General features: G+C 42.0%; 1 protein-coding gene and 1 pseudogene across 8 annotated transcripts in view; both read right to left on the bottom strand.

Annotated features, from left to right (window-relative positions):
• Window positions 1-14,736, bottom strand: part of NFIA (nuclear factor I A) — a gene marked incomplete at its 3' end in the record, with an annotated part of 398,017 nt that overhangs the window by 66,216 nt on the left and 317,065 nt on the right. The gene's annotated exons all lie outside the window — the stretch shown is intronic.
• On the bottom strand, window positions 6,209-14,229 carry LOC307193596 (protein phosphatase 1 regulatory subunit 14B-like; annotated as a pseudogene). The gene is made up of 3 exons: window positions 14,158-14,229; window positions 8,637-9,052; window positions 6,209-6,247 (listed from the first exon to the last, which is right to left on the bottom strand). The product of its transcript is annotated as a protein phosphatase 1 regulatory subunit 14B-like (transcript).

Raw genomic sequence — 14,736 nt, 5'->3', positions numbered from 1 at the left:
TGAAGGGTAAGAACAGCACATGGGAAGGGCTGAAGACACTCAAACCAAGTAACGCCAAGATGGCGGCTCTCACTCCCCAATGAGGGCCAGAAAAACAACTGCCAAGTAAAAGCAGATGAGAGTATTTATTTTTCCTTTACTTTTTGCAGTTTAAATCTTTAAACTCAAGAAGGCCCTGCAAAGAGAAAACAAAGGAATACCCAAATATTTGGAAAGTAAGACTTTCCTAATATTGAGGGTGACTCATAAAACGAAGAACAACTAAGTGAGACTGGCCACACTTTCTACCACCATCCCATCTGTCAAAAAAGGATGCATCTCTATTGATCCCCGGACACGGGATTTTTGTTCCCTACTGTAGCTGTAGGACTGGAGCATTTTCTGACTAATAATTAGAGTGGCTAGGACTCTGAGGTTCAGAATGGCATCTGTAGTTTTTAAAGAGTAGAAATAGGGGTTTGGAGTGGAAACAAGAGTCCAGTCCATACGTTGCAGATGACCTGATGGGATCCTTTCATTCATGCAACCTTTAACCTATCCAAAAATATTCCAAGGCTCCTACTATGGGCTTGGGATACAACACTGAGACAATACAAAGTTTTGTCTTCAATCACATAATTGAGGGCATCTTGAACATAACCCACTCGAACTAGAATTCTTGTCACCTTCCACCCCTCATACTGGCTCTTCTCTCTTCTCCATATTAGTAAATAGCTTTTCCATCCATTTAATGATTCACTGTCATATCCCTCGAACAGTGTCTGGCACTCAGTAAATATTTGTTGATGGTTCAATGAATGATTAAATATATGAGTGGTACAGAAATTAATAAAGTAACCATACAAATAAATGGAAACTTAAAAAAAATATTTTTAACCTGGCAAACAGCCAGAGAGCTTGTAGAAAAACTGGTAAAACTTCGGGCTTCATACACTGAATGGTAAGTTTTGGAATCCATTACTGTCTGAGTTAAAATCTGCAGCTAAAAAGTTAAATGGCTCTGGTCATCTCTTACTTTGCGAATTGTGCTTTAAAGAACCCAAGGAATTTTTTCATCTAATATGGTATGGTCATCTTTGCTGGTAGCAAGAAGCTTTGACCCGGTGCCGTGCATTTGACCGAATAGTTTCTAGTTAGAGCTGGAATGTGGCATCTCCCAAATGAGGCTGGGAATGTACTGAGCACAACAAAATGATACACTCAACTTTTACAGCATGTCAAACACAAAGGTGGCAACTCCATTGTCAAGAGTCCCCAGGAAGCAGACCTTAATGATAAAGTGGCAATGCTTCAGGTGCTCAATGGAAAGTGATGAATGATTGTGAGATTATGAAATTGTGGTGGCCAGCAGAGAATGCTGCCCAAGGGAAAAAATTCACTTGAGCAAAGACTAGACAGATAAAAGTTAGAGAAACCTGACAGAGGAAATAATTCAACAGGACCGTGGAATCCCTCCCTTAATTGTTAATAAGCATCCTTGCCCTCCTGTTGTTACTGCTGTTGTTAAATATGTAAAAGAAAATCATTAACAACTTGAATGTAGACCTTAGTTTCTTTATTACATTTTACTAAAATCAATTTATTCACCTTTTTCCTGTGTCATAGAGTTTATTTTAACATAGACCTAAGAACACATGGTACTATATGGAGTTAATTCCACAATGGTTGATTTATAAGGATCAATTAATTCTTAATTAATACCAGGAAATCATTTAGCCTGTAGATTCACATTAGACAACTGCTGAGTCTGCACTGCAAAGGGTCATCCTTCACAAACCCTACTTTCTCATGCCTTGGACATTCTGGTTCAGCCATTAGTCCACTGTGGAACTGGATATAAATCATTCAAGATCCTGAGCTTTAATTTCTTCAAACAGAAAACAGTTGTGTTACAGACATCATAAAGTACTCTTAAATATTAGTAAATACCCACTATTTCTCTGGATAACCTGCTAGCAGCACTCTTTTCCTGAACAATGAGACTGCATTGGGTTCTTCCATTGCTCTAAAGCTCAGACTTAAGATTTCAGCCATGTCTAAATTTGGTTTTCCTCCTTCCCTATTTCTTGTTTTCTCCCTTTTATCTTGGATTAGATGTTTTCAGTGTGCCTAAGTTTTTGTCCAAGTAGTTGCAGATTATTTTAGAAAGCGTCACTGGGGTTAAATCAGTCAACAAATCATTCAATCAGCAAAATTCATTAAATGTATTTTGAGATGGTCAGCTCAGGCCCTAGAGAAGAGAAAATACCATTGTGAATCTGGCATGGTGCTAATGCAATGCAGAAACAATGGTATGAGTCCAAATTTTTGACGCAGAAAAACATCTCTTATGGATGTGTGTGTGTGAGTAGTTGACACAATAAAAAATTAGAGCACATTATGTAAATGCATATTTAGATCCTTTAAAATGTGCATTATTTACTTGAGAGTCAATAAAGGCTTTTCTCAAGTGGTTACAGTTTATTGCAATGCATCCATCTGTATCCAGGCTGATGTTAATACAATTTTGTGTATTAAAAGGCACTACAAAATTGGCTGCTTCTGGGGTCTAATACCTTAGGCCAGGAGCAGCAGAAAGTGTCAGAAACACTCCATTCTGGATGGATCTCACTACTAGTTTAAACTTTAACCAGAGGCCAAACTAGTTTCGAACAACTGCTTGGGCTTTTCACAAAGAATACCAGTAGGATGGGAAGGAAGGAAATTTGATCAGGTTTCTTTGGCTGGAATGGCCCTGCCTACACGTTCTGAACAAAGTAGCCACAGTTAAAGAAGCAGAGACCCAGAATTTCCCAAAGCTGTAGGCTCAGTTATTTATTGCAAAATGATCATATTACTGGATACTTAAAAACAAGAAAGCAGGTCAGTCAGGTTGGTTTACCTGTTTGCACACCACCCACCCACCACCCCACACAGTGGCCCCGATTATTTAAAGGACTCTCTTGGTTTTAGCTTGAAAGAGAAAACGTTTAAAATTCAATGTGATTGAGTATATATATTTTTAACTTAAAAAAATTCTTCCTTCTTTAAGGCAGAATTGATTAAGACTGGGGAAGGAGAAGGTCAAGGTCATTACTGTTGTATTGTGTATGTTGAGAGACTTTTTGTGGTCCAACAATTGATTCTCGGTCTGAGAGTCCACTATAGGGAGGAGGCTTTATGGACACATTTCTAGCTCAAAGAAGAGAAATATGCTCTTCTATTTAGCCCTGACATTGCCTTAATTCCTTTATTTCTTGTCCATGAACCACCGCAGACTCTCACGGACTGGACAGAGACTTGGATTCTTTTCATGTTAGCTTTTGCTTTCCGGCACCAGCCCTTAGAGCCTAGTCTCTCTTTTATAGGAGGCTCCAAAGATAAGCTTTCAAGAGAGCAGTGCAAACAATAAAATCTAATCCTCCTTCAGGTGCAGCATGCTCTTAAGACAGCGTTACACACAGCCTTCTTCCCTCACAGAATGAATGACCACTCCCAAGCCCTGGCACTTGCGAAACTTCAGTCTTACTGTTAATTGACACTGTCTGTGGCAACAGGTGAGATTCCAAAATGTTTGCTTCACTCTGTTAGCACCATTAGAAGAAAAAGCTACTCATCTGTCTTCAGTGGTAGGATGTTCAGACAAAAATAACCATTTCCATAAAGTACAAGGTGGCATTAAGAACTCCTGACTACTCGTATTTAAAAGTAAAGATTTTAATAAGGCAGAGCTCTAAAAGGAGCAGAAAGTGGAAGAAAAAAATTGTGCTTAAAAAAAAAAGCCTTCTATAAGGGCAAACGGAACCTGAGTTGTTTGGGTTGTCAACTACTATGCAGTTTGCTTCTTCAGAAATTCAAAACCACAATATATAACAACATGATAGCCTACCTAAAGCTGAGAAATCTATATTAATGGTCCATGGCTATAATTTATAAATCATGCATGAGTCAGACCTGCCATTTATGAAAGCCTAGAAGTTTGGAGTTATGGGATTTATTTTAACAGAGACACAAGGAACGAGGAATTGGCAATGGTTTTCAAGCCTTTGGGAGGTGGAACCTTTTCTAAATAACAAACCTGTGACTCAAGCCAAGGTTTTCAAAACATATAGTACGCATCTTTAACATCACTGAGAGGCATGCAAAAGAACCTGGGTATGTCAAATAAGAGAAATATATGACATCACATGACTTGCAAAACACCAGTATTTTTATATTATTGCTACCAAACAAAGTAACTTGCTGTTACAGTAGATTTCCAAGATAACTGATATATTCTATTCCATTTGAGTTAAGGTAGAGGTTCAGGGTAGAGATCAAATTCCAATATCTTTTGGTCTGTTTTTAACCAAAAAAAAAAAAAAAAATAGAGAGAGGGGTGAGGGGCAGGCCAAGGTCTTTTAAAATTTTAATTTAGATCAATTTTAGCTCTTGAAAGACTTTTCTTGCTCAAATGCCCTGGTTTATAGTCTAGACCAGGGGTTGGCAAACATTTTCTGTAAAGGCCATAGAGGACAGAGTTTAGGCTTTGAAGGCCTCATGGTTTTTGCTGCAATTACTTGACTCTGCCACTAAACGCAGGAGCAGCCATAGATACTACATAAACAAATCAGTGTAGCCATGTTCCAATACAATTTTATCTTAAAAAACAGGAAGAGGGCTAGATTTGACTGGTGGGCCATAGTTTGATGGCCCCTGGTATAGACCCACATAATTCCTGTTCACCCTCCAAACACCTGCAACGCTCTGCTTGTGAGCTGTGCACCAGACAATCACCGTTCCTTCCACCTCTTCCCTACCAAACTGCATCCTTGTCCCAGCTGCCCTTTCTGCTAGAGCCTCACCTTTTTTGAAGGCTTCCAAAGCAACCTGCTTGCCATCTGTATCTCCACGAACTATCCACTGTCACTCTTTGATTGTCCCTTTTCACCATTATTTAACATGCCTTGTGTATGTGCTGGTTTCCCACATCCATGTGTATATCATGTCAAATTAAACATATGAGTCAGAAAAGTAGTAGATAACCGACAAGGACCTACTGTGTAGCACAGGGAACTATATACTCAATATTTTGTAATAACCTATAAGGGAAAAGAATCTGAAAAAGAATATATTTATATATATAAATTTATATATATATATGTATATGTATGTATAACTGAACCACTGTGCTGTATACCTGAAACTAACAGGATGCTGTAAATCAACTATAGTTTAATAAAAAGAAAAGAAAGGAAAGAGAAGAGAAGAAAAGTAGAGTGATATAAGGACCATGGTCTTTGGAGTCAGATAGACATGGATTTAAATTTTAGCTCTATCATTTCCAGCTGTGATTCAAGTTTCCAAGCTTCTCTCAGTTTGCCATCTGTATAATGGGGCTTACACCTCATAGATTTGTTTTGAGGATTCAATGAGACAATGTATATAAGGCATATGGAGCAGCTCCTGACCATACGGTTAAGTGATCATCAATAAACAGCTTCTTTTACTTGTAATACTATTATAGGTAAGGATGGGTATGGGGATGAGAAATGACTAAATTGGAATTTGCTCCTATGTGCTAGGGACCTGTTCAAATCGTAGAATACACAGGGGGAAGGGAACAGTGGAGTAAGAGGCACCTGTTGCCTATCTGTCTCTTGGACAAATGAGTGCATAAATATTGATAAAAGAGTATGAGCTAACAATATGGATATGACATGAGGGTCTTGAAAAAAGTTCCATCAACAACAAAATGCAAAACCAAAGCAACAGAAGCAACCTTGATGTAAAAGTCATAGATTCCATAGAAACAATGACTGTAAAGGCTCTTTTTGGATGAAATACACCTTGAATCCCTACCTTTGCTTAAATCTTAGACTCTGAGACTTAACCTAGAAACTTAGAACTATGGGGCTATCTCCCTCTAGACTTTATTTTTTACTTAGACCTATAATCCTTAAGTGTCCATCCTGACCTCCCCCTTTACCATGTAGACCCCTGCTACCTAGGTACACTTCTGACCTAATCAGATTCTGAGCATGGCCTCGTCATAGCCTCATACAATGGAGATCTCTACCACTGCCCTTAAATGTCCCACTGTGTTAGTTATTGGGAGTTGCTTATCAGAGAGCCAATATATGTTAACTGCTTAAAAAGTTTTTTAGAAGCTCTGGGGTACTTTTTAGGAAAATTTTCTAGTTAGATAAAGAGACTTGGGTTTTAATTTTGTTGCTGTCTCTACCTGGCTTTAAATGTGGGCAACTTCTCTCTCCTCTGGTTCTTTCATCTGCAAAATGAGGAGTTTGAACGAAACAGTTGCTGAAGCTCATCGAGCTTTAAATTTCAATGAAATTCAGTCTCTGGGATTACATTTACAAATAACAATACAACTGATCCATATGTAACAACACTGAAATCTAAAAAATGTGAAACAAGGGAGTATGTGGGGTTTCAAAAAAAATTTATTTTCATTTATTTATTTTTGGCTGCGTTGGGTCTTCGTAGCTGCGCACAGGCTTTCTCTAGTTGTGGTGAGCGGGGGCTACTCTTCGTTGCGGTGCGCGGGCTTCTCATTGTGGTGGCTTCTCTTGTTGCAGAGCACGGGCTCTAGGCACACGGGCTTCAGTAGTTGTGGCTCGCGGGCTCTAGAGCGCAGGCTCAGTAGTTGTGGCGCACGCGCTTAGTTGCTCCGCGGCACGTGGGATCTTCCCGGACCAGGGATCGAACCCGTGTCCCCTGCATTGGCAGGCGGATTCTTAACCACTGTGCCACCAGGGAAGTCCCGGGAGTATGTGGTTTTTAAAAGAAATTATTTTTTAAACGTTTCTGGGATATTAGGTTCTCGGGTATATCTGGACTCAGTCTCTAGGAGCCTGTGCCTTTGGGAAGGCTGTGATATTTAGAGTTTTAAAAACCCTGAGGGAATGTGCCAGTTCAAGCTCTGTGAGATAGAGCCCCAGCCTTTGGGTCCTGACAGGACCCCTTCTCTGAACAGATCATACTTGTGCACGCATCCCCTAAGCTGCCACGACGGCTAATGTGCAATGCATTCAAGTGCCACAGAACAGCTGTGATTATTGGAGATATGAAGAGTGACCGGTTATTACGCAAAGTTGACAAGACTTCAGTTCCATGAAGGGAACTTGAGCTTCTACGTAATATGCAAGCAATACTGCGAGTCAAGAGATGAATAAAAGAAAAACATTTAAGGAAAAAACCACCACCATAGATTGGATGATCACAGAGGTTAACAGAAACCGGCAGAGAATGAATTCTCAAATGACCTGTCGGAAGGGCAGTCCCGCAAAAGAGAATTTCAAAAGTAAGCTCCGTGGAGGTTCTCTAGCCTATGCGAGGCGTACCAAGTCCTGGGACCGGCGCTGTTTGGGAGTCTTTGCTGGCTGACATTTAAAATAAAAAAGGCAAAACCAAGCAGATAAACAAACAAACCCCACAACAAACAAAGCTATGATTGATTCACGGCCTTCCCCCCACTACCCCCGCCCAACTGGCAGGTATACATTGCAGTTCAAGCCCCTGTTTCTGAGCAACACGATTACTAAGGCACAGGTTTCAAAGTAGCCTCCTGAATTCACCCTACAGGATTTAGGGATTTATCCTACTGCTGGTAGATTTCTCACAAGGGGAGGAAGTAGGAGAAGAATTGGTCCAGGGTTTGAAGTCAGGGTACCAAAGATTTACCCCAGGCTGGGTATCAACTAGCTGTGTGTCAGCCTCCTATGCACCTTAGTTTCCTCTGCTGCAAAATGGAAATTGTATGTCTGAATGGTTTTTAGAGCTCAACTATTTTGGGTTTGAAATCATTCACTCCCTATGTGAGTCTAGGAAAAGTTATGTAACTTTTTCAAACCTGCATTTCCTTGTCTGTAAATTGGGTAAACTGGCACTAATTTAAGAGATTTTCCCGAAAATTAGAATTATTTCTAATTCTAGGTGCCTAGTACATAGTGGGCTCACACCTTTAAAATGAATGTGCTGAGAATATATTGTGTGCCAGACAGCGTGCTTGATTCTGGGCTATTTATTATTCTTAGAGTTGTGTTTTTAGGATAAATTCAGATATATGAAAAGTAATCAGGATCATGCAGTGCCACGTGGCAACCTGAGATAACTGGGAATCAAGACTTGAACTGTTCTCAACTGTTTGCATGGCCCTGGAGGTCCCCGGCATGGACTAAGTGTCACTCTTCTAAGACCGGGGTTTGACCTGTGCTCTGTAAGCTCCACCTGCAGCACCAAGTCACTTGGCTGATAGCAGAGCCAAGCCCACTGCCTAGCACACAGGACAGCTTTGCTCTTATCTCCTGTACTGGACAGCTCTCAGTTTTGGCTGCCCAGCAGTCTTTCACCCTTTCTTCTGGAAACAGAGCTCTAATGTTTCTTTGGGTAACTATCCTTCCCTCCACCTCAGTCTGTCATTAGCCTAGACTTTACCCTCCCCCCAGTTCTGTGGGTGGGCAGGTAACCCAGGCCACACCAATGAGAAACCCCGTTATCTTTTTTGTTTTTTTTTTAATGTCCGGGAAGACACCTCTGGGCCAGAGGCACGGGGAGCCCCACTCATGGCACCAGGCCTGGCTGCAGGGCCCCCCAGTATTGCTGTTGCTATGAGGGCGGGGGCCAGGGATTGTCCTGTGGAGCCACTGTTCACTTGCGTGGGGGACCCTTCCTTTCTTCCGGGGTGTGCTCAGCTTCTGCATGTCCTGGATCTTGTCCAGCAGGCCAGAGACGGAGGCCTCAGTGGGTTTGTAACAGTCCACCAGGAGCTCCTTGACCCTGGCAGCTGGGTCTCATCACTCTCCACATCCAGGAGTTCACCCACAGCAATCTCCAGCTCCAGGATCCCCTCTTCCTGGTAGTTGTAGAGGCCAGGGAGCTGCTCCAGGATCCACTCCTCCAGGTTGAGGCGCTTCCGTAGCTCCTCGAGGTCATACTTAGCCGTCACCTTCCCTTGGCACCTTACTGGGCCCTCACCTGCAGCCCCAGGGGGGCTCTGAAAGCAGACACTGCCACTGCCCAGCTTGGGGGCCAGGACCGCCAATGCTGTGCCCCCTGCGGGGTGGCTGTCCACCTGGCAGCTCCCTCCACCCCATTATTTTTTAAACATAAAGATTATTTTAAAAGCGAGCAAATGACCCAAACCAGGCCAATCAGAGCCATAAGCATCCTACTCTAGGGAGTAGGACCGTCCCTAGATCTCTTGTGGAACAGCTGTTCTCTTTCCCTTGGGATTGTTACATTGGTGGGGATTAAGTCTGGAGCTGCTCATATCATCAGTGCCATGATCTGAGGAGATTCAGTCTAAGAATCAAGTTCACACAGAGGACAGCAGAGCTGAGAAAGATAAAGATATAGATTTCTGAAGGTATTGCCTGAGCGTCTGGATCCAGCTCTACCTGAAGCTGCAAACCCTCTGACTTTTCGGTTACATGAACCAATCCATTATCTCCTTTTGGGGAGACTGGAGGGGTGATTAAGCAATCTGGCTGGGTTCTTTCACTTGTACGAATATTTCACTTGAAAGGGTGCTTATTAACATGTCTTCTGTTCATTACTGGGTATGCAACAATTCAACAACTCTTATTACGGTATTCAGGAATTTGAGGTTTCAGGAAGATCTAGAGATATCCCTCAGCAATACCAAGGTTTTCTAAATCTGTATTGTATGCCAATAGAAGGGACCCATACAACCTGACACAAATAAATCCAAATTCCCACAATCACTTTAAATACCTGTGCTATGTGATCCCTGCTAATTCCCCTCTCATGAATCTCATCCGAGCAATAATTATTTGTTCTTCTGTTCTACTAGGCTGCAGGGGCAGGACTGGCTTGTCTGGTTTGCTCATTAGGGCCTAGCACAGTGCTTGGAAGATGATACATTCTCAAAAATTATTTGCAGAATTGACTCTCGTAAATAACAATGGTGCTTACCTCCCTTTCTTTCTAAAGATTTTTTTTTGATGTGGACCATTTTTAAAGTCTTTATTGAATTTGTTACAATATTGCTTCTGTTTTATGATTTTTGGTTTTTTGGCTGCGAGGCATGGATCTTAGCTCCCTGACCAGGGATCAAACCTGCACCCCTTCCATTGGAAGGCAAAGTCCTAGCCACTGGACCGCCAGGGAAGTCCTGGCACTTATCCCTTTAGCAAGAGCCATGCCTGAATGAAGACAAGCCAAAGCAGTCTTCACCATGGCAATGGGCTAATCATCATGGAAGGGGGTTCACCTGCCTGATTGGGAAGGCACCCCCCCGCCCCCGCCGCGTTCTTCTAACCACACAAGAATAATAGGATGGAGTAACCAGGCTGTCTCACTTCCCTGAGGCCCCATCTCTTCTAGGCTATGAGGCTCCTCCCAGTGAAGGGAAAAAAAAACACTCCTTCTGGACCCACAGGAGCAGATAAAAGAGAGAACTGGGAATGGGGGGTGAGGAACGAGGGAAGTGAGAATCCTTTCAAGAGAACCACACAGAAAGACAGCAAAAAATGATATGGGGATGGGGGGGAATCTGAGACAGTTAACATTAAAATATATATATATATATTTTTTTTTGGCTGCATTGGGTCTTCGTTGCTGTTTTCTCAAGTTGGGGTGAGCAGGGGCTACTTTTCGTTGTAGCACACGGGCTTCTCCTTGCGGTGGCTTCTCTTGTTGCAGAGCACGGGCTCCAGGCGCGTGGGGTGACTTCTCTTGTTGCGGAGCATGGGCTCTAGGTGCGTGGGCTTCAGCAGTTGTGGCGCACGGGCTCAGTTGCTCCACGGCATGTGGGATCTTCCCGGACCAGGGCTTGAACCTGTGTCCCCTGCATTGGCAGGTGGATTCTTAACCACTGGGCCACCAGGGAAGTCCCTGAGACAGTTAACATTTAGTAACATATTAATAACATATGTGGCCCTTTCCATATGTCATTTCACTTCCTCCTCCTATTAACACCTTAACGTTTTGTACAGGTGGGAAATTAAGAGACCAGCAGAAGATGGGTGACTGGCACAAGCTTATGCAGATCCCAAGTGGCTGGCCAGGATTTGCATTCTATCCTGGCTGACTCTACAGCCCATGCTCTTTTCACTGCACTCTGCTGCTCCCATTTGAATTATTTTTCAGAGGTCAAATGGCTTATTTCCTTTCATGATATTTGCCTCATAGGTCCCTTATTACCGTAATACAACCTGGCAACTCTGATGTTCCTCACATGTGTTTTGTGCATAAGAAGAATGAATTGTTTGGGGTTGGGGGAAGCAACTGCCATTTAGTACTAAGAAATATGGCAAATGTAAGTTTACTGTGGAAATACACATTTTAAAAAACATTCCATACACGTGAGTGGTTAAATACGCTAGTTTCAACAATACAAAGGATGCAGCGTGAAATGGGTAACTCTCCGTGATCCTGCAGCTACATTAACAGGACTGTACATTCCCATTTTGAGTATCAGTGCTCACCCCCCTTTGCCTACATGGATGATAAGCTGATACTACATAAACATTGTTAAAGCTACAGTTCCATGCAACAGTAATTCACTTAACTTTAACATGATTTATGGTTCTGTCAATCGGTGAGGTTGAAAACCCTGTGCTGAAGCTTAAATGTGAGCTTCATATTTAAAACAGCAAGTGTGTGTGTGTGTGTGTGTGTGTGTGTGAGACAGAAGAAAACATTTCATATAGAGAGGAGATACAAGTCCAATATTGACTTTTTATTCTACTCTGAAAAAAGAAAAATAAAGAATGAATCTAAACATGGAATCAACATTATATTAAGCTCAACCAGAAAGACCTGGGAGTTTATCTGATTATGTGATTTATAGTACAAGTGATACCCAGAAGTCTCATCAGTGACATAATTCCAAAGAAACCTTGCTCAGAACCCACGCCTTCACTGTGGCTGCATGTGTGGGTCTGTGGTTGGGGGGCGGGTAGGGGAGTGGAAGAGAGGGAGGGAGAGATGGAGAGATGGAGAGCAGCTTCTTTTGTCCACATGAGTTTAAATCTGGGTCCACGTGGTTAATCACCCATCACCCTATTCTCCTCTCCGGTGCTCACCCGGGAGGCATTTTGCCTCTTTAAGAGATAAGGAGCCAATTGGTCTTACTGCTCTAACCTGTCCTCGTTGGGACCACATATTAACAGATTCCACTGCAGAAGAGCTCTCTTTAGAAGTTTGCTGCTGGGATGACAAATTAACCCAGCAGGGTGTCCCACACATCTACCTCAGTACAAATTATTAGTGTAATAGAGCTTTTAGTTATGCATTTATCTAGTAATTATTGAACGGTTACACAAAACCAAGCTGAGCGCCACGGCCCTTTATGAGGCTCGCTCGGTGGGTGGCCTTCCAGTTCATTTAGGATACCAGTTCACTTGCAGACAAATTAGCTAAACAGCCTTCTCCTTTAAATATGTTCCATGTCACAATGAAACTCTTTACAGTACAGTAAAGGTACAGTTTTAATTACATGCTTCCTGACTTTTGTTTAGTTGTAGTTTTGAAACATTTGCTCGAACTGTTTTTTCCTTTGGCTGGGCAGTAATAGGTGGTTGTAAGTATCTGGCTAATGAATTTAATAATTTCCGGAACTGGGACTTAAAGGGCCTTTGCTAAAAAGCTGCTTCTCTTTACCATCCAGTTCCTCCAAAGCCCATCGACAACGTTTCCCATTAGGCTGGACACCAGCACTTGAGCTAACCTTGCCCCGTGTTCACAAGCCCTCTTACTCTCTTTTTAGTGCTCCTCAAAGGTCGTACTTGTTAGGTCTGTGATGCCTGCATTTGGAAGTCAATTCTGATTGTTAGAAAGACAATGTAATGTCTTCTCAAATGACACACTACAGTAATAAATAAACACCTTGCATCTGTTGGCAGATTATTTCAGCGCCTTGTTAGCAACAGGTACTTAATTGCTTCTCATTTTCCTGAGATGATTCAATTGCACTAAACCAGGAGAGACAAATTAGATTCAGCTCCACTGAAAGGAGCACCAGCGTGTTCCACAACTAAGTTAAGAAGTTTTCCTAAGAGGCAAAGAAGTTTGCCAATATGATACGAGAATGCTAAATGAAACTATTGCTTAGGTAGAGGGCCTATGTCAAGGAAGGGTGCCATGGTTATGAGCGTGACGAGGCGCCAGGGACTATTCCTTCTTCAGGATCCTTAGTTTGGGCAGACGCATTTCTAATACCATAGAAAATATTCCATAAAAAGGGGATCAAATCATTTTGAGCTCAGCATTTCTCTTAATGCCCATGAAAGTAGAAGTTCTTAATTAAAACCAAGCAAACGTATATCGAGCATTCATTCACCATGCTATGCATCTCCCTAAATGTTGCCAAATACACGCACTTGAATATTGTATTATTATCACACATGGGGGATGGAAAGAACTCCCTATTATTCCCGAACTTTCTGTTTGCTTTCAATCAAATCCATGTTCTTATTCATTTATTCAACAAATATTTATTGAGTGCTTTCCTAATGCCAGGCACAAGGCTGAGGGATACAGGATATCGGGAGGAAGAATAAAGAATGGTCCCTGTTCTAATGGGCCCTGCCATCTAGTGATAACTGCTGCCTTCCTGTGGTACCTCTCCTTCCTTCCTCCTCTATTATTGTCTATGAGTCTCCGCTCTTCCAACCTTTCCTGGTGACCTGAACTTCCTGGAAGGTTATCTTAATTCTCATAATTCTCCGCAGTATATTTTTCTTGGCCAAACCGGGAGATGTTAACTTCAGACCCTCAGATGTCTCATCACTAAGAGCAAGATCCCTGTTTGGGCCACGAGGATCATGGACTTAGAGAGGTTTAGAGAGCATGTAAACGTCTGAACAGAAACTGGCAGGATTCTTTGAAAGCTGCACAATAAATCTTTGGTTTATATGGCTATTGTTTTAATACATCTTGTGCATGTTTTCAGAATCAGGGCAATTTGATTTCTAAACTCCCTTCACATGTATGTGTGTATAAATATGTATATATATATATATATATATATGTGTATGTATGTTGTGTGTGTGTGTGTGTATATATATATATATATATATATATGTATATGTATGCATGTATGTATGTTTTGACCCATAAAGAAGTGGGGCTTTAGCCCTGTGCTCACATTTTGTATGTCTGGATTCCTCAGTACTTAGCTAAAGCACGACTGCTGTTGCCTTGCAGGCTTACGACTAGGAGGTACTCTGTCTGAGAACGGGGGTAAATCACGCTTGTTTGGACTCGCCCAGTGCCGAATGCCATGGTAGTCCTCTATCAGGTTGCCCCCGACCCTGACGGCACCCTGGAGTCCCCATCACAATAATACAACGGCTGGCTTTCTTGTCTGCCCTCCACCAGGAAGTAAGCATGCTGAGGCCGGAATCCAAGCTTCTCTTTTTTACTCTATTAAGCAAGTAGCAGAGCACCTTGTACACTTTAAGTGCTTGATAAATACTTGCAGAACGGGTCCCCGTAATGAGAGTCTGCAAGCTAATTTCAATATTCAAAAAAAACAAAAAAAGCCAAACTGACCTCCAAAGTTGTCTTTGAAGTGACTCGCACCTACCAGAAACCCTGCGTTTACCAGTAGCAAGGATTCAGGGGCTCATAAAAAATGTCAAGTGATCTGTTTATGGCTGTTATTAAAAAAAAACTCAGTGTGATAACGCGGGTTATGTCATGCTTATCGAAAGATCTAAATGGTTATGTCATGTTTTTGACTAATAAAAATTGTGCAAACAAACTAATTGTTTAAATAAATGCAGTTGA

The sequence above is a fragment of the Stenella coeruleoalba genome (genome assembly GCF_951394435.1).
Source record: "Stenella coeruleoalba genome assembly, chromosome: 1".
NCBI classification, from domain to species: Eukaryota; Metazoa; Chordata; class Mammalia; order Artiodactyla; family Delphinidae; genus Stenella; species Stenella coeruleoalba.
Note: the sequence above shows the minus strand (reverse complement) of the source record. Positions and strands in the feature narration are given on the sequence as shown.